At 44.5% G+C, this 20,575-nt stretch overlaps 1 protein-coding gene across 5 annotated transcripts in view; it reads left to right on the plus strand.

The window, feature by feature from the left end:
- Positions 1 to 20,575, plus strand: part of LOC120046552 (bifunctional heparan sulfate N-deacetylase/N-sulfotransferase 2-like) — a 213,384-nt gene that overhangs the window by 106,625 nt on the left and 86,184 nt on the right. The window contains exon 3 of one of the 5 annotated variants that reach the window (XM_038991893.1): positions 2,443 to 2,524. The exons of the other annotated variants lie outside the window; for them this stretch is intronic. The gene's annotated coding sequence lies outside the window, so the exon portion shown is untranslated. The remainder of the gene's footprint in view (positions 1 to 2,442; positions 2,525 to 20,575) is intronic. 5 annotated transcript variants of the gene reach the window in all.

Below are 20,575 nucleotides of genomic sequence, written 5' to 3' on the forward strand. Positions count from 1 at the left end.
CTTGCCAGTTGGTCTGCGCGTTCTCGGAGTACACGTCCTGGCGGCCTTGTGAATGTTGACCTGTTTGTGAAGGTCTTATTCACATCGGCTACGAAGAGCGTGATCACACAGTCGTCTGGAACAGCTGATGCTCTCATGCGTGTTTCAGTGTTACTTGCCCCGAAGCGAGCTGGGAAGTAATTTAGCTCGTCTGGTAGGCTTGTGTCACTGGGCAGCTGTGCTTCCCTTTGTAGTCTGTAATGGTTTGCAAGCTCTGCCACACCCGACGAGCGTCGGAGCCGGTGTAGTACGATTCGATCTTAGTCCTGTATTGATGTTTTACCTGTTTGATGGTTCGTTGGAGGGCATAGTGGGATTTCTTATAAGCTTCCGGGTTAGAGTCCCGCTCCTTGAAAGCGGCAGCTCTACCCATTTTCACATGTGTTACGGTGTTCAGAGTTTGTTAGAACCAATTTATTGATGCGATTATGATATGCTATAGGTCAGGCCTATTGTGCCCTATTCAGACGGTGTTAGTTTTACTGAGGGAGGTCGGGTATTATTATGTGCATGAAAACAAAACGCCACATCTGTAATTTTAGTCCCGTCTGAATCTGCCATGTCCGTCACGTTTTTTGGCAAACTCAAAGGTCCTCTGATAATACTAGTCCCGTGCGGATCGACATCCCTGTGTTTTGAGAGAAATGTCTGAGTTGTACAGGTGTTGTCTGCGCAAGAAAACAATAACTGATTCGATAAATGTAGTGCTGCACATAGGCTACATGTAGGCCATTCATATATATATATATATATATATATATATATCAACTTTCAGTGAATGCTTTTGTTTATGCATCAAAAAAAAAAAAATCTGCCTATTTAATGCAACCGTTGCTGTTTAATAGATCGCAAAGCAGCAGCATACAACTGACCTAAACGTTTGGAAATGATAAGTTAACTTACTCATCCATAGCCTTAAAATGCATCTCAAGTGCAATTGCACTGTTTAGCTCACATCTGAAGGCTGGTTGGCATTTAGGACATACTGCGGATCGCTAAAATATCCTAATGATTATGATCACACTTCCTCAATTGAAATGTTATGGCAACACTACACCAAAGATAATTTGGTATGGTTTAGAAACATGGGAACCAAGCTTGAGTTATCAGTGTGGCCCTATCATGTAAGACATGTTGAAATACTGTTGAAATAGTGCATCTTCACACCTAAAATAAAAACCTCCAGGCTTCTGTCATAACTGTCAATTTATTGAGGCAAAAAAACATCATAAAAAATAATAAAAATCATTACATAAAAACGAATCCCATCTGAATCATCCTCTGGAATAACGGACATTTTGGAGTAATAATTACATAATCAACATTCTCAAGTAATACTTGTCCCATGCGAATAGGTCGTTGACCACGTGCTTGCGATGCATATACGTGTCATGTAAAGAGAGCAAGGGAATAGGGAATGTTTTTTCCTAAAGAAATTAGGGATTTTGGTAACGGAACCTTTCGGTCAGAAAAGGCTGTAATTTATGTTGCAGCTTCAGCAACACGGACAGCGCGATAAACACTTTGATGTTCTGTGGCGGTCTCTGCAGCTGGGAGGAGAGCGGGACAATGGATGCTAGTCACACAGTCACTCGATGTCTTTTTTCCCTTTTTTTTTAACACAACGCTGCAAGTCTGAGCCCGGCCCGGCACAATCAAATCAATATCTGGTCGGACTCCCTCTAGTAATTTGTAATTTAATTATTTAATCAAACAGTGTGCTTAAAGCATCATACAAGCTCAGTGAATATAGTTGATTTGATTGAAACGCATAGGATGTCAATATATGAAAAAATATACGTTTAAAAATGTTGTCCAATCGATTGGTCGAAAGAACAGACATCTCTTGGTCGACTAAGATTTTATTTTTTACAGCCCTAGTACGTACACACACACACATGTATATACTGACTCATGCACACATGCACTCTTTGTGCACACAAAGACCTTCTGACATCTACACTATCTGGCACATACACAGTGTCTTAGGGAACTCGCATGAACCCATATAACTCCCTCTATTTCACACATACACATACTATATCTTCTCTCCTATCTCGCTTTGTCTTCCTACTCTCTCTCTGTTTCCTCCACTCTCCTCTCCCCCTTATCTTCTCCCTATTTTATCCATATGGCTGGGTGCTAATAACCCTGGTGGCTAAGCTGGTGTCGTCCTCGGTCTGCGGGGCGGGTCATGTCCATCTGTTCCAGGCTGCTAATTAGCTAACGGGATTAGCCGTTCCCTGGACAGCACCCTGATCACAGTACCTCAGGGGCCAGGCCTGCCCTAAGCACCCATCACTCCCATTGATCCCCATTGATCTCTCATACCCGGGGAGCACTAAGTCTGGACCAGGCTTCATCTTACTATGCTATAGCCCTCTTCTAATAATCTGTCCACAGGGTGATGAAGAGGGATGATAGGCTGCAGCTGCTGGACAGATGGGCCACCTGATGATACATCTGTGGAAGGGGGAGGAGGGAGGTAAGGTGGGAGGTGAAGGGTGAGGTGAGTGAGAGAAATTAAGAAAGAGAGAATTTGTTTACGACTGAGACGGTTTGTAAATAAGGTAAGGGGAGAGGAAGCATGTGTCAGGGGTTTTGTACAGTCTGGTGTTTGAGAATTAAGCTGAGTTGTTAGCACTGTGTGTGTGTTATGTCTACAGTTTTATATCATGTAATGTATCATGTTATGATATCAATATACCTAGCTAATGGATAACGTAATGTTGTCTCACCATCTCTTACACAACCCACACTGTCTGTGTCCCTGCAGACCCCTACTCCACTGAGTCGTCGTTATGTCTCAGCTCATTCTAAGTTATTTAAAGCTCTTCCTCTGCTTCCCCCTGTCTGTCAGATCTACTTACCCCGTCTCTCAGCTACTCTGGCTGATGAAGTGTGATTTTTAAGGAGACTTGGTCAGCATCCAAATGGAACTACTTCTTCTCCAGTACAAAGCGCTCCTGCAACAAAACATATTTAAGTCCACCCTTCCTGAGCAGATGTTTGCCTAGTTGATCTCCCGGCATTCCTTAATTGATTCATTGGAGTTAACTGGGAAGTGTGTTCTGTGTAATGGATTTTCTGTCTTCTGTCCAAAGTGCCAGCAAAAGAAACCGAGGGAAAGAAAGAGAGAAGGGAAAAGGAAACGAGAGTGTCACTTACAGCCAAACTAGCTGTATGTGACAGTCAGTCCGTCACAGTCTCTCGGGGTTGGTGACATCACCCCCAGGGGCCTCATGGGGCCTGCAGCTGCAGATGTGATGTCATAGCTAGAGCCCCATTGGACAGGTTAGGGATTGGAGTTTTATGCGTGTCTGGGACTTGGTTGAAGCAGCCCTGAGCAAATTGGTGTTGGACGGAAGTGTGCACACCCAGTCCTTTATAGAGGAAAGCTAGGACTGCCATTAACCTGTAGACCAGTCAAACGTTTGGACACACCTACTCATTCAAGGGTTTTTCTTTATTTTACTATTTTCTACATTGTAGAATAATAGTGAAGACATCAAAACTATGAAATAACACAATGTAGAAAACAGTAAAAGTAAAGAAAAACCCTTGAATGAGTACGTGTGTCCAAACTTTTGACTGGTACTGTATATTATGGTGTATGCACAGTGTATTTGGAATGTATTGAAATCCCTTGACTTTTTCCACAAAACGTACTAGTTTTCCTCATCAATCTACATATACATACAGTACCAGTCAAACGTATGGACACACCTGCTCATTCAAGGGTTTTTCTTTATTTTTACTATTTTCTACATTGTAGAATAATAATGAAGACATCACAACTATGAAATAACGCACATGGAATCATGCAGTAACCCAAAATGTGTTAAACTAATCACTATTTTAGATTCTTCAAAGTGGCCACCCTTTGCCTTGATGACAGCTTTGCACACTCTTGACATTCTCTCAACCAGCTTCGCCTGGAATGCTTTTCAAACAGTATTGAAGGAGTTCCCACATATGCTGAGCACTTGTTGGCTGCTTTTCCTTCACTCTGGTCCAACTCATTCCAAGCCATCTCAACTGGGTTTAGGTCGGTTGATTTTGGAGGCCATGTCATCTGATGCAGCACTCAATCCCCCTCCTTCTTGGTCAAATAGCCCTTACACAGCCTGGAGGTGTGTTGGGTCATTGTCCTGTTGGAAAACAAATGATAGTCCCACTAAGGGACAACCAGATGGGATGCCATATCACTGCAGAATGCTGTGGTAGCCATGCTGGGTAAATGTGCCTTGAATTCTAAATAAATCCCGGACAGTGTCACCAGCAAAGCACCATCACACCACCTCCTCCATGTTTCACAGTGGGAACCACACATGCAGAGATCATCAGTTCACTTACTTACTCTAAGTCTCACAAAGACATTGCGGTTGGAACCAAAAATCTCACATTTGGACTCGTCAGACCAAAGGACAGATTTCCACCGGTCTAATGTCCATTGCTTGTGTTTCTTGGCCCAATCAAGTCTCTTGTTCTTATTGGTGTCCGTTAGTAGTGTTTTTTAAAACCTTTTAATTTAACTAGGCAAGTCAGTTAAGAACAAATTCTTATTTTCAATGACGGCCTAGGAACAGTGGGTTAATAACTGCCTTGTTCAGGGGCAGAACGACCAATTTGTTTTCCTTGTCAGCTCGGGGATTTGACCTTGCAACCTTTCGGTTACCTAGTCCAACGCTCTAACCACTTTGCAGCAATTCGACCATGAAGGCCTGCTTCACGCAGTCCCCTCTGAATTGTTGATGTTGACATGTGTCTGTTACTTGAACTCTGTGAAGCATTTATTTGGGCTGCAGAATCTGAGGCTGGTAACTCTAATGAACTTATCCTCTGCAGCAGAGGTAACGCTGGGTCTTCCTTTCCTGTGGCGGTCCTCATGAGAGCCAGTTTCATCATAGCGCTTGATGGTTTTAGCAACTGCGCTTGAATAAACTTTAAAAGTTCTTAATTTTCCGGATTGACTGACCTTCATGTCTTAAAGTAATGATGGTCTGTCGTTTTTCTTTGCTTACTTGAGCTGTTCTTGCCATAATATGGACTTGGTCTTTTACCAAATAGGGCTTTTTTCTGTATACCAGCCCTACCTTGTCACAACACAACTGATTGGCTCAAACGCATTAAGAAGGAAAGAAGTTCCACAAATTAACTTTTAACAAGGCACACCTGTTAATTGAAATGCATTCCAGGTGACTACCTCATGAAGCTGGTTAAGAGAATGCCAAGAGAGTGCAAAGCTGTCATCAAGGCAAAGGGTCGCTACTTTGAAGAATTTCAAATATGAAATACATTTTGATAAGTTTAAAACTGTTTTGTTTACTGCATGATTCCAAATGTATTTTTTCATAGTTTTGATGTCTTCACTATTATTCTACAATGTAGAAAATAGTAAAAATAATGAAAAACCCTTGAATGAGTAGGTGTGTCTAAACTTTTGACCTGTACTTTATGTATAAAAAAAAATATGCCTTATAGCAATGGGTCTGTATACTTATGTAAATTAGACTCGGAATTGAGCTCAGGTGCATCCTGTTTCCTTTGATCATCCTTGATGTTTCTGCAATTTGATTGGAGTCCACCTGTGTTAAATTCAATTGATTGGACATGATTTGGGAAGTCACACACCTGTCTATATAAGGTCTCACAGTTGACCGTGCATATCAAAGCAAAAACCAAGCCATGGGGTCAAAGGAATTGTCCATAGAGCCCCGAGACAGGATTGTGTCGAGGCATAGATCTGGGTAAGGGAACCAAAACATTTCTGCAGCGTTGAAGGTCCCAAGAACACAGTGTTCTCCATCATTCTTAAATGGAAGAAGTTTGGTACCACCAAAACTCTAACTAGATTTGGCTTCCGGTCCTAACTAAGCAATCGGGGGAGAAGGGCCGTGGTTAGGGAGGTGACCAAGAACCCGACGGCAACTGTGACAGTGCTCCAGAGTTCCTCTGTGGAGATGGGAGAACCTTCCAGAAGGACAACCATCTGTGCAACACTCCACCAATCAGGCCTTTCTGGTAGAGTGGCCAGGCGGAAGTCACTCCTCAGTAAAAGGCACATGACAGGCCGCTTGGAGTTTGCCAAAAGGCACCTAAAGACTCTCCGACCATGAGGAAATGTATTCTCTGGTCTGATGAAACCAAGATTGAACTCTTTGTCTTGAATGCCAAGCATCACGTCTGGAGGAAACCTGGCACCATCCCTACGGTGAAGCATGGTGGTGGCAGCATCATGCTGTAGGGATGATATTCAGTGGCAGGGAAAGGGAGACTAGTCAGAATCGAGGGAAAGTTAAACAGAGCAAGTACAGAGAGATCCTTGATGAAAAACTGCTCCAGAGTACTCAGGACCTCTTACTTGGGCGACGGTTCACCTTCCAACAGGACAACGACCCCAAGCACAGAGCCAAGACAATGCAGGAGTGGCTTCGGGACAAGTCTATGAATGTCCTTAAGTGGACCGGACTTGAACCCGATCGAATATCTCAGGAGTGACCTGAAATAGACGCTCCCCATCCAACCTGACAGCATGAGAGGATCTGCAGAGAAGAATGGGAGGAACTCCCCAAATACAGGTGTGCCAAGCTTGTAGCATCTGAATTCTTATATGAATGTGATATTTCTTTTTTTTAATATACTTGCAAACATTTCTGAAAACCTGTTTTTGCTTTGTTATTATAAGGTGTTGTGTGTAGATTGATGAGGATAATAAAAATATGATCTATTTCTGAATAAAGCTATAAAAGTCAAGGGGTCTGAGTACTTTCCGAATGCAGTGTACATACTTGTGTGAATAGCCGTGTTGCTGTATAATCATGTCTGCGTGTCTCTGGCAGCCTTTGCTTATGTATTTCACGGTCTCTCCCTGCTCTCCCAGCTAGCTCCACTAACCCCTATAAATACTGTCCCAATTGCCCCTAGTTCTGCCCAGTGTCCTCTCCTGTCTGAGTCCTCTTCTCGCCGCTCCATTTTCCGAGCTCCTCCATGTATGACCCGGCTCATAATAAGCGGCTGACCCAACCTGCTCCGGTTCTGTCTCATTACCCCACTTCTAATGAAGCCCTGCAGGTCTGTGTCTGTGTGTGTGAGTGAGTAGGCGAGGTTAGTGACTCCGCCAGGCAGTGTGTAATTAGCCAGAGTGGCGTGTGTGTGTGTAGCTAGGAGGACTAGGCGATCGGTCGGTGCAGTGATGGATTGGGCCTAACGGACAGCCGGAGCTAGCTGTCTGGAGGAGGGACCTCATCCTCACAACACATTTACTGTATATCACTTTCACCGCCTGCCGTGGGGCCTTGGCCTGCTGTATAAGTAGGCGCCACAGGACACACATCCCCAGCCCTTCCTGTCATTGTGTGTGAGGAGGTAGCCTTTAATTGGTTTGCTGGGGAATAAAGACTAACGAAGGAGGGAAGAGAGGGGGAAGTGAGTGAGTGTGAGAGAGAGAGAGATCGTAGGGTATGACGTATGAATCACCCTCCTCAGGGCTGGTGCAGTGCCGATGCCCTTGTCTAGGACATGGTGGCTGCCTTCACAAAGCCTCTCTTCCTCCCTTTATATCTCTTTCTCTCTCTTTCTCTCTCTCGCTCTCTCTCTCTCCCCCTCATTCTCTCCCCCTCATTCTCTCCCCCCTCCTCTCTCTTTCTCTCCCTCTCGGGGGTCCTTTTCGGTGTAAGGGGGTGGACATTTGTCAACGTCACCGTGGGCCAGACTCTCCCTCAGCTGTCACTAGACAGGGCAAACGGGCAGGCAGGCCAGGGAGAAGGCTACGGCCACTGGGAGGAATGAGAGGAGGGAGGCCAATCTGTCCACGTCACTTTATGAATCTGTGTGTGTTTGCATCTGTCTAGTTGTATGTTGTTGAGTGTATGCATTCCTGTGCTGATTTGCATCGTTACCAAGGGAAACCCACCAAGTTTATTCAGGTGAGAGCTTGCATCGTGTGTGTGTGTGTGTGTGTGAGAGATGGGTTTGCCTTATCCCCAGCAGATAAACACACTGTATACCGATTGGGTGAGGGAGGGAAAGTGGGGAAACGTGTGGAAGCACGGGGCTTTGTATGAGGTGTTGATTGCAAGCTGTTGAAAGCTGACGTGGCATGTTTCCAGGTGAGATCAATGCATACATTGGCTCTGAGCTCCAGTCTGGGAGGAGAAACACCAAACACAGTGTAGGCAGCCACTCCATCACCACAGTGGCCCACTCAGCCCCAACTTGCTGATTAAATGGTCTGTTATGAAGGGAGGGAGTGGAAGGAGTCATCACTCAGGTGTTCTGACCTGGGGAAGTAATTCTTTCTGTATTGTAGTTCCTAAAGAAAAAAATGGTGCCTGTGCTGTTTACGGTACTTTGGAATGGGAAGAGTGTCTTCTCCCTGGTCTATTTTCTTCCTCCTGGTTACAACTTCCTATTCTCCCTTTGTCCTCTGCCTACCCTCTTCCTTCTGCTGTCTTCCTATTTTTCACTCTCTTTCTCATCAACCTTAGGAAGTGGGTGTTGTCAAACCCACTGAAATGAGAGAGAGAGGGAGGGAAGGGGGCAAGGTAGTGGGAGGGGTAGTAGAATGTAGGGTGGAGGAGGGAGGGCGGGAAGGGACAGGAGGACGGTGTGTGTGTCCCGTGTTGTCTCCATAGCTCTAGGCAGTAAGTTTGGCTTGGTGAGGAGCCCAGGCCCGTCTGTACGGAGCTGCCTGCCTGCGGGTTAATTGTCTGCTGGAATGCTGGGCATCTGTTTCCACCAGGAAGAACGCAGGAGTAATGAACCGATGAGAAAAGTAGGAAGGGAGACAGTGGAGAATAAGGGAAGGCAATCGAGTAAAGAGATGCCCAGAGGGGGGGTGGAGGGAGAGAGAGACGGGAAAATTATAGCTATTACAGAAAGGGGAAGGGGAGGGAGTTGGATATGGAGGGAGTGAAGGGAGTGAGAGAGCAGACTGTCCCCCTGGGTGTTGTATTTGTGGGTTTGTTAGTCTGTGGCGCCGTACACCGGAGCTCACACCAAGTAGCTGTCTGGACAGACGTTTGATACCGGCCCCTTCCCGCAAACAAACCTCTACATGTTCATCTCACACACATTATCTCTATTTGTAGAAACACTTAAAGCCAAAAATCTCACATCTATTACCTTCAATAGGATATGTTCACACGTGCACACAAACAAGCACGTTCGATCTAACACACCCTGTCAAACATGCACAAACACTCAAACTTACTTGTTTGCCGCTACTGCCTACAGTAATGTATTCACCACTCATCTACTCAGTCATACGGTGCGGTAGATGGATCCATGGCTATTTCGTCAGCATTCAGTGTATTGATGAAATCTCCATGATCAGTCTCTCACTCTCTCCTCTCCCTGAGTTTTGACAAAAGTAGCACTTGAGCATCTCTAGCTCTGTGTACCTGCCTGCCATAGCAGACCCCATCTCTGTCAGGTGTGAATGGGAGGCGGATCTACTCTGCTTTGGGCATACAGACAGGCAGGCCCCATACTGTCTCTACACTGCGTTTTGTGCGTGCGTGTACCTCCCTGGTATGTGTGTGTGTCCCTGGTGTGACTGCCGATCCTGCTGTTTCATGTATTCTGCCTCCCCAGGCAGCTGACACGTTGCTTCAGGTGTATAGTCAGGGTTTGTTCCCTGAACTGAGGTGTTTGTGTGTGTTTGTGTGTGTTTGTGTGTGTGTGTGTGTGTGTGTGTGTGTGTGTGTGTGTGTGTGTGTGTGTGTGTGTGTGTGTGTGTGTGTGTGTGTGTGTGTGTGTGTGTGTGTGTGTGTGTGTGTGTGTGTGTGTGTGTGTGTGTGTGTGTGTGTAAGAGAATGAAGGAGAAAAAGTGATGCTGATGTGATTTGATTCTCCTCTCTGTCCAGTTCATTTATTGCAGGGCTAACCTGATTAGTAGAGACAGCTCCAGCACTGTTCCTCTCCCAGATCTTTACTGATCTTATCACAGAGAGAGGCCTAGCAGCCTGGGCCATACCAGTAACAGCGCAGCGCTGACATTTCTCTATTAGTTGTTTCTCTTAAAGGCCCAGTGCCCGCAAAATTTGACTGCAATTTCTCCTGTGTTTTGTATCATAGTGTACAACAGCTGATGAAACAAACACTGTAAAAGAGTGAACACAAATGTCAGTGTTATTTCTGCCAAAATAAAGGAAACACCAACGTAGTGTCTTAATAGGGCGTTGGGCCACCACTTTCCAGAACAGCTTCAATGCACCTTGGCATAGATTCTACAAATGTCTGGAACTCTATTGGAGGGATGCGACACTGTTCTTCCACGAGAAATTCCATTATTTAGTTTTGTTGATGGTGGTAGAAAAGCTGTCTCAGGCGCCGTTCCAAAATCTCTCATAAGTGTTCAATTGGGTTGAGATCTGGTGACTGAGACGGCCATGGCGTACATTGTTTTCATGCTCATCAAACCATTCAGTGACCACTAGTGCCCTGTGGATTGGGGCATTGTCATCCTATGGGGGCATAGCCATGGCCGGCAAAATAATGGCCTGCCCAGCTTTTTTATACATGACGGGATGTTAATTGCTTAATTAACTCAGGAACCACACCTGTGTGGAAGCACCTGCTTTCAATATACACTGAACAAACATTTTAATGCAACCAGTTCAGTTCATATAAGGAAATCAGTCAATTTAAATAAATAAATTAGGCCCGAATCTATGGATTTCACATGACTGGGAATACACATATGTGCCTGTTGGTCACAGATACCTTTAAAAAAAAAAAGTAATGGCGTGGATCAGAAAACCAGTCAGTATTTGGTGTGACCAGCATTTGCCTCAGTGCGACACATCTCCTTCGCAAAGAGTTAATCGGAATGTTGATTGTGACCTGTGGAATGTTGTCCCATTCCTCTTCAATGGCTGTGCGAAGTTGCTGGATATTTGCGGGAACTGGATCATGCTGTCGTACACGTTGATCCAGAGCATCCCATGCGTGCTCAATTGGTGACATGTCTGGTGAGTATTCAGGCCATGGAAAAACAGGGACATTTTCAGCTTCCAGGAATTGTGTACAGATCCTTGCGACCTGAAGCCGTGCTTTTCTTTTCTTTTGTGTTATTGACTGTACATTTGTTCATGTGTAACTCTGTTGTTTTTGTCGCACTGCTTTGCTTCATCTTGGCCAGGTCGCTGTTGTAAATAAGAACTTGTTCTCAACTGGCCTACCTGCTTAAATAAATGTGAAATAAAATAAAATTATCATGCTGAAACGTGAGGCGATGGCAGCGGATGAATGGCAAGACAATGGGCCTTTGGATCTTGTCACGGTATCTCTGTGCATTCAAATTGCCATCAAAGAAAATGTTATTGTGTTCATTGTCCATAGCTTATGCCTGCCCATACCGTAACCCAACCGCCACCATGGGGCACTCTGTTCACAACATTGACATCCACAAACCGCTGTCTGCCCGGAACAGTTGAAACCAGGATTCATCTGCGAAAGAGCACACTTCTCCAGTGGCCATCAAAGGTGAGCATTTGCCTACTGATGTCAAACTGCAGTCATTGTCAAGACCTTCCTTGGTGAGGACAACGAGCACGCAGATGAGCTTCCCTGAGACGGTTTCTGCCAGTTTGTGCAGACCCACAGTTTCATCAGTTGTCCGGATGGCTGGTCTCAGACAATCCTGCAGGTGAAGAAGCCGGATGTGGAGGTCCTGGGCTGGTTACACGTGTTCTTCGGTTGTGTGGCCGGTTGGACAGACTGCCAAATTCTCTCAAATGAAGTTGGAGGCAACTTATGGTACATTCAGTTCTCTGGTAACAGCTCTGGTGGACATTCCTGCAGTCAGCATGTCAATTGCACGCTCCTTCAACTTGAGACATCTGTGGCGCTGTGTGACCAAACTGCACATTTTTAAGTGGCCTTTTATTGTCCCCAGCACAAGGTGGACCTGTGTAATGATTATGATGTTTAATCAGCTTCTTGATATGCGCCACATGTCAGGTGGATGGATTATCTTGGCAAAGGAGAAATGCTCACTAACGGGTGTAAACAAATTTGTGCACACAATTTGAGAGAAATATGCTTTTTGTGAGTATGGGGAATTTCTGGGATCTTTTATTTCAGCTCATGAAACATGGGACCAACATTTCCCATGTTGCGTTTATATTTTTGTTCAGTATACTTTGTTTCCCTCATTTACTCAAGTGTTTCCATTATGTTGGCAATTACCTGTAATTGCTGGTTGAAAATAGAATCAAACCTTCTAACCAGCAAGTTTTGCATGTGTGGAGTTTTGGCTTGCCTGGTGACATCACCAGGAGGTAAGTTAGGTAATAGACAAATACGAGTTCCAAACCTCTGCCAATAATAGCTATTTTTCAGTTTCTCCCTCCCCACGCAGACCACTTCCAGACAGTCCTAGCAAAATTCCTGCTTCAGAAATAGTTTTTTTGCTAAAGCTCTTGTTTCTTTTTTACGATTTTTATGGAAAACTATGACAGTAAGGTTCTTAATCGATACCCAGAAATGATTTGACGTTGATATAAAAACGGCTGCATTGGGCCCAAAACGCATCATACTGTGACACTTTCTGTATTTTGTAGGTTAGTCTATATTTTGAAAACTTGATTGCTGACATTTTGGGACTGTATCAACAGTGGACTAATGAAACATATACCAAGAGAGAGTTTTTGAGTGAAATTCTCTAGGGCTAGAGCTGGGGGCAAGTTAATTTCAACTGGGCCAATTCAGTAAGTTAATTGTAATACTAATTCAACAATTACAAAATGTTCACTGCAAAAAAGTGGAATTTTGTAATCCTGAATTGTCCAAATTGAAATGAAATTGACCTCTGCCCTGGTTGGTACTGCTTCTTAGTAGGGCCATGGTGATAGTGATATGGTTGTGGAGTTGGACACGGATGATATTGAACATGGAATTGTAGCCTGATGTCTGAAGCATCAGGGATGTTGTGAGTCGTTCATATCTGCACAGCCAAGGGCCATCCATTCTAGAGAGATTTTGTTTCTCTGCAGGCAGGTCTCTCACTTTTCCCCTCCATTACCCCCATCTCTCCATTCTTCCTTAGTTTTCTGCTATGCAGTCTCTCCACCCCCTCCCCTCTCCATCTCCCCCTTGTGCTCTCTCTCTCCCTTTCACGGTTGTGCTCAGTCTTGTGAGGATCTCAAGGTTGTTTAGGTGGAATTGTGGCCATCCATTCTCCTCCGCCGAGCTTGAAAGATGAGCCATCGTTTAGAGGCAGAGCTCAAAGGGCTCAGAGAGTGGAGGAGGTGATTTGTGAGCTGAGAGGAGCAGCATGGTCAACCATACGCGTGTGTATACTTGCTTGTGTGTGTGTGTGCGTGCGCATGTGTGTATCTGCACATGTCTAGTGGTGAACAGTGGGTGCTGGGAGGGATGCTGTGTGTTGATGTGGAAGGCTAGATCTGAGTGTACTGTGGAGACTACAGACACAGCAGAGGGACAGGTGCAGCAAGTAATTCAGACCGACAGACTGTAGGGGTGTGAGGAACACTGGAGGTGTGAGGGGAGCTCTGATGAGAGTGTGTGTGTGTGTGTGTGTGTGCACAATGTGTGTGTGTAAGAGAGAGGTAGAGACTGTGTGTGCGGTGGGCAGAGCAGACCATGTGTTTGATGCCAAGGTGTCCCAGGGCCGGTACGGTGCAGCAGATGGAGAGATGGAGTGCCACGTGGTGATGCCCATTAATCCTGGACCCTGGGCAGCAGAGGTGCCCGTCCAGCCTCACACCGTGAGAAGGAGACGGAGTGCATCCCACCACCATCCATCCTCCCCACTTACCAGCTCCACCCAGACCTACAGTGTACTACAGACATCCTCCATCTTACTCTACCAGATACAGACGGCCTTGTATCATACAGGATCCAAGCAGTCTAATTCACTCTCCCATTCCTCTCTCTAGCTCACCCTCTCTTTCTCTGTCTATCTGGGTCGAGTCTGTGCTTGTTTAGCTGCATGTCTGTGGGAGGGAGTCGGACTGAGTCCCATTAGAATGTATCAGGCTGGTAATTCCGACTCTTCTGTATTGGCATTAATGTAAGCAGGACTGTAACAATGAGCCTGAACACGGCCATGTTTTTGTGCCTGCTGTCTCCCGGGGAGTGTGAGGGATGCAGCTGTCAGGAGATCCATAGACGTTGTCTGAGGACCAAGTCGGTGCCTGTCACATGAAAACTAATGGCAGCTCGGAAACTGGAAAAATATGTGACCAGCGCTATCAATTTTTTGTCCAATTAGTGTTAATTTAGTGCCAGATCCCGACTCAGAATCTCTTCATCAATGTGTCAACCAACCTGCTTTACTGCAAGTGTGTCCTCGCCATTATTGCAGCCCTGAGGTTAATGAAACAACAACAGTTATCTTTGTTTTTGCTGTCTGATTGAATGCTGCTACTCATAATCAAGCTGTGGAACGTCACATGTTCCATTTATCCAAGGGCAAATCGTTCTGTGTTGTTGAAGCTGGCTATTCATTTATTCACCTTTAGAAATTAACCAAACTTTCCCATCCTCTTCATTGTCATTTCTACCAGGTTATTATTGTAAGTGATATTGTTTTTAGTGGTAATCAATACTCAGCTAAATGCTAACTCAATATGGCTTCGCTCAATCAGTCAGCCTGCCAGCTGTAATTCCCCTGATGAGCAGTATTTAAAGCCTTGCTTCTTCCCGCCCAACCTCCGTCTCTCTCACACTCTCCATCTCCCTCCGTCCGTCACTCGCTCTCTCCACATTTCTCCGTCTCTCTACCATATGCTATGCATCTTTCTATGCTCTTTACTGTTCTCTCTTTTACACTTTCCCTCTCTCCCTCCCTCTGTGAAGAGGTCCAGGCAGGAATTGGCAGCAGCCATCGTAAATCCCAGTTGTTGTGGAGAGAGAGAGAGAGACTGAGAGACAGATGTTCTCAGAGCCCCGTCAGGGTTTATTCTGGGTGAGAGAGGCGTTGCAGCTCGGCAGAGGTAGCACTGAGATCTCCACTTTGTCAAATTAGTGATGGGTGTTTGAAATAATTTCACTATTTGAATGGTATCATGAGTTTTACTCGGATATTCGAAATAGATGTTTGTTTTTCAAATGTAGCTACGTTTTAACCAGAGCACTGCTGCCTGAGGGAGAGAGGCTGGCGCTCGATTGCACCCTGGACACTTTGCCGCATACAGACCCTTCTCTATCGATGGAGCTGCGGAGGGCGGTGTGTGTGTGTAGCAAGCAGACGGAGGGAAAGAGACGCCAAGGCAACTCTGCTACAGCCAACACTAGCTAACTTGTAGCAGCCACAATGTTATTTATCATCCCATATATCAGTTCCTGTCTTCTTGACTGCAGTAGCGTAGAGCAGGGGTTCCCAAACGTTTTCATTCAGGCCTCTTCCAGCATTGGGGAACATCCCCCGCGCCCCCCCTTAGAAAATGCAGAGAAAATGTTGCAGTTTTAAAGCAAATTTTCTTGCAATTCTATACATTTTGCCATGTCTTATGTTTACTCGTGATATTTGAGTGACTTAAACATTACAACAAAATCTATGGGCTAAAAAAACCTAGTTAAAAAACGTTAACCTCATTCAGTTTAAACAACAATTTACCTGTTGGTTGCTCATTGTAGCCTTATTTCGCAAACTTTTAATTTCGTAATTTTATTCTATCTTGCTATAGTGAACTCTCACTCCACTTGCTATACATTGAGCCTCTTTGCCATTTTGATTGGCCAACATAAACAACAAGCTACACACATGGGGTGCACTGTGCGCGTTATAAAAACGACATAAAAACGTGTTTTTATTCAATTAATAATTCTATTTTTCATGGTATATCCTTGTATGAATGAACATTTTATGAATTAATTTGTTTTATTTTTTATTTGTTGTCGTGTCGTCAATTGGCATCCCATCCCTTATGGGATTTATTGACACAAACAAACATGACAAAAAATTCACTATGGTAATTAAATGATCACAGTGTTCTCTGCATTGCGCATCGCATAAAGAGTGAAAGAAAAAGGTAAAAATCCAAATATAATAGTAAAGAAGGTTATCCAAACAATAATTACATCCCTAGAGCAGTAAAAAAAAATATACATACATACATACATACACACTGTATATATACATACAGCACAAAACAGAAGTCACTTGAACCGTCTGGCACAAACAGAAGATTCATATGGGAGACAAGCCTATACACAATCTATATACACACATGCCATTTACCACATAGAAGCTAAATATTTGTACAATTTAATTATATGTAGCCTTTTTTCTTTTATTCCAGGCTTTTATCAATGTCAGGGTATATCTGGTGGTCTGTCTCCTCATCACTCAGCCACATAATGCCAGAGTATATCTGGTGGTCTGTCTCATCGCTCAGCCACATAATGCCAGAGTATATCTGGTGGTCTGTCTCCTCATCGCTCAGCCACATAATGCCAGAGTATATCTGGTGGTCTGTCTCATCACTCAGCCACATAATGTCAGAGTATATCTGGTGGTCTGTCTCCTCATCGCTCAGCCACATAATGCCTGGGTATATCTGGTGGTCTGTCTCCTCATCGCTCAGCCACATAATGCCAGGGTATATCTGGTGTGCTTTCTGGAATAAGAGCAAGCGTATGTCGTGGTAGAAAGGGCAATAGAGGATGAAATGAGTGTAATTCTCTATTTCTTCGAGGTCACAATAGTTACATAGTCTTTCCTCTTCCATTTCACCACAATACCGACCTGTTTCAATACGCATATACCTGATCTTACCTGTTTCAATACGCAGAGGCAATATCCCTGATCTTACCTGTGCACATAGCGATCTCTTGCTTTTAGGTAGATAATATATCTCTCACGCACGAATTTGCCCTTAATCAAACAAAAGGTTCTCAATTTGGGTTTATGATTAATCTCCTCCACACATTTTTTTTCTTCATATTGCATAAACAGTTGTTTTTTTAATCATATCTATGTCTCCCTTAATTTGGTTTTCGTACAGATGTTCACAGTCAGACTGTTGAAAAAGGTCAGACATGTCAGTTGCCCAGGCAAGAATGTAATAATGTGATATTTTAATTTAGAAACAGCCTTTTGTGTAAAAATCTGGTTAAAATATATATATATTTTTGAATACTCACAAGTATTCGAATATGAACTTCTGTTTGAATATTCAAATAACTGTGCAAATCCCTATGAAAAATGCAGAGGTTGTATTCAGAGTGAGCTTCTGAGTCACACCAGTGGCTTAAGAGAGACTCTTCAAACTGCCGGGGAACAGGTTTTATAAATAGGTTCAGCACTGAGTATTCATTTTTAATGGAAGAGCACACATATTTGTATTTAAGGATCCCTACTCTTCCTGAGGTCCAGCAACATTAAGGTAGTTATATACAATTATAAACATTACATTTCATACACTTTTTCACAACATATTAAGTCTCTGCCCTCAGGCCACTTCTCTACTACCACATATCTACAATACAAAATCCATGTATGAAGAGTGCATGTGTTATCATGTGTTTGTGTCTCTTCACAGTCCCCACTGTTCCATAAGGTGTACTTTACCTGTTTTTTAAATCTGATTCTACTGCTTGCATTAGTTACCTGATGTGGAATAGAGTTCCATGTAGTCATGGCTCTATGTAGTACTGTGCACCTCCCATAGTCTGTTCTGGTACACCGCTGCTAGCATGTCTTGTGGTGTATGCATGGGTGTCCGAGCTGGGTGCTAGTAGTTTAAACAGACAGGTGCATTCAACATGTCAGTACTTACAAAAACAAGTAGTGATGAAGTCAATCTCTCCTCTGCTTTGAGCCAGGAAAGATTGACATGCGTATTGTTAATGTTCGGGTGAAGTAGCAATGGGAAGATGTCTGAGAAACTCACTTTTTGAGAAACATCATGTGTATGCTAATTGTTTTTGACTAGATGAATACTGCTCACAGGTGTAGAGTAGACATCAATAGGAATTACCTTCTACAACTACAGCATCTCACTGTTTCAATATGAGGACTAAATTGGTGTGACGGATGTAATATGTGAAAGACTGGTACGGTATGCTGCTGCCCAGCTGTCTCCATCTGTGTGATTGACTCTTATCTGTCACTAGGCTCGCTTTCCAATCAGAGTGTACTCAAGTGGCACAGAAAGATAAAGAAGTGGCTGTAAAGAGGAAATTGAAATCATATTATTAACTTGTGCGTGCAATTAAAACTCCATATTTAAACCATCTGCAGAGTCATTAGGATTCATCCCTTGTTCCCCAGAGGAACTGATAAAGGCAGGGAAATAAGTCTCATGTCCTCCCACGGGAGGCAATAAAGGATCCTCAGCATGTGCAGGCCTGGGATATCCATTTGTAATTGTTGTCCCAGGGGGACTGCCATCCATTTGATTCGGTCCACTCTCAACTGGTACTATTGTCCAGACTGACAACAGCATCCTAATTTCTCCCTCACTACTCCTCCATCTCATACAGGGAGAATGTTATTCTCTGAAACGACTCCCCCCCCCCCCCCCCCCTCTCCTGACTACCTTGCTTTGATCTTGGGGCTCAGAGGACTCTGAAATCAGCATCATGCCTGGTCTGTGTGAGGTTTGACGTGTGGAGAGGATGAGTGAGCGAAAGAAGGGAGAGATGGGTGGAGAGAGAGATGTTCTGTAGAGAGGGGTAGAGAAGTGGCATTAATGCGTCGGCTGGCTGGGAAACACGCAAAGCGTTTTAATGAGACACGGGAGACGAGGCCCCAGTATGTCTCTGTGTTTCTCCATTCAGAGCCATGAATTCGGTGGCTCAGGGTGACGAGATTCGGCAAGGTTCTCTGTCTCTCTGAGATGATGTGACATGCTATCCAACGTGTTCGGAGAACTTCTCTCACTGTGCACACATCCAACCTCTCAGCATTTTACTTTTTGATAACTAGGGCCGGGACTATACCGGTATAGCCATACTCGTTAGTATCATGGCAAGGAATGGCAAGGAAACAAAACACGAAGCAGATGGAACTTCTTAAGGAAAATGGCCCTAATGTTGGAAACAAACATCATTATGCTGTCCTCCAGAGTCACATGTATTATTTAAGCTATAGCACACATACAGTAGGTATTTAAAGGACCAAAGCGTTTGGTCTGCTTCGTGTGTTCATTTTTGCCATGGAAAAACATATTGCGATACTGCTATCGTCCCGGCCCTATCGATAACCACATAGGCTATCTGAAAAATTGACAGCAAATGGTAGCCTTTACATCCCTCAGTCTGTATGCACCCTGGCTAGAGTTGAGAATGTATGTCCACACTCAGTCGTACTGTATTCTGTCTTCCTCCCAGTTCCTATCAGTCCTTCTGGGGTTGTGTGATGCGGCAGCAGGTCAGGCAGTCAAGTCAGTGTGTTATCAGAGATCCAGCGTTCACTAGTACTGGGAGATGAGTGCTCTGGTGGGTCCTCTGTACTGCTCTGCCTCAAGGGGAGCGCCTCTCCTTTTGATGTGATCTGACAGAGCGAGAACGGCCCAGAACAAGGCCAGCCAGCACGTTTCTATAATCTGGAGTGCATACTGTAGCTATACGATGGGGCTAAAATAGCCCTTTTCACAAGGCACTAAGAGGGAGGAAGAAGAAGCACGCATGCATAAGGAGTATTGAGTATAGAGCTCTTTTGTTTGTACAAGGCTGGTTCGCTGCTCCCCGACCGCTCCTTTCCCTCCGAATAACAGGCCATCAGTTTAAGTGAATGCATTTGTCAATTTGAACGGAAGACCGGAGAATAACAATTTGATCCTCTGTTTTCCAAAGTAGGAACTGATTTCAGAGGTGTCTGTGTGCGTACTGTGTATGTGCGCCTGCCCGATGCCTAATGTAGCAATGAGTTGACATGTTATCTCCAGTTCAGCGCCGTCTCGGTGGGGAGCCGCCGCCTCCTCATCTCTTTTTGGAGACTGGCGTTGTGTGTTTGACCCGACTCTCACGCTTGGCTGGAGGAAAGCTCTGTCTGCTTATTGCTGTGTGAGGTGAGGTGAGGGGGGGGGGGAGCAGCCAGACACAGGTGCTCAGGGATCGCTGCACCACTGCTCCCATCTCTACCTGGACAAAGATCACGGAGACTCATTTGGCTTTCCTGTCTGCTGCTGGTGTGTTTTTGTGAGAGATTCACATTTTGCTATTATGTTCTTTTAAGGGGGATTCTCAGTGAAATGCTGGGTACCTGGTTTCATTTTGTGATTCCAATTGCATTTATTTAATGTACTGTTTCATTGAGAATCCCCCTTTTAAAACAATTTACAGACACACAGGCATCTCACACCGAGGCATCACATCTTCTCTCCCACTCTCCCCGCAGGCGGCCGCCGTGTACCACCACCTCCAGAGAGCTAAACGCATCAAAGGAAAGCTTAATTTACCATTTCCCAACATCCCCCCCTCCTCGCTCCACACAGACCCATTTTCTCTAAAGCGGTTATTTTAACAACTATTTGATTGCTGTGGTTTACAAGACTTTTATTGCATAATCAACACAGATTAATTTGTTATTCATTTCAATACGTGCGTGCATGTTTGG

Source organism: Salvelinus namaycush, chromosome 4 (genome assembly GCF_016432855.1).
Source record: "Salvelinus namaycush isolate Seneca chromosome 4, SaNama_1.0, whole genome shotgun sequence".
In the NCBI taxonomy this organism is placed as follows: domain Eukaryota; kingdom Metazoa; phylum Chordata; class Actinopteri; order Salmoniformes; family Salmonidae; genus Salvelinus; species Salvelinus namaycush.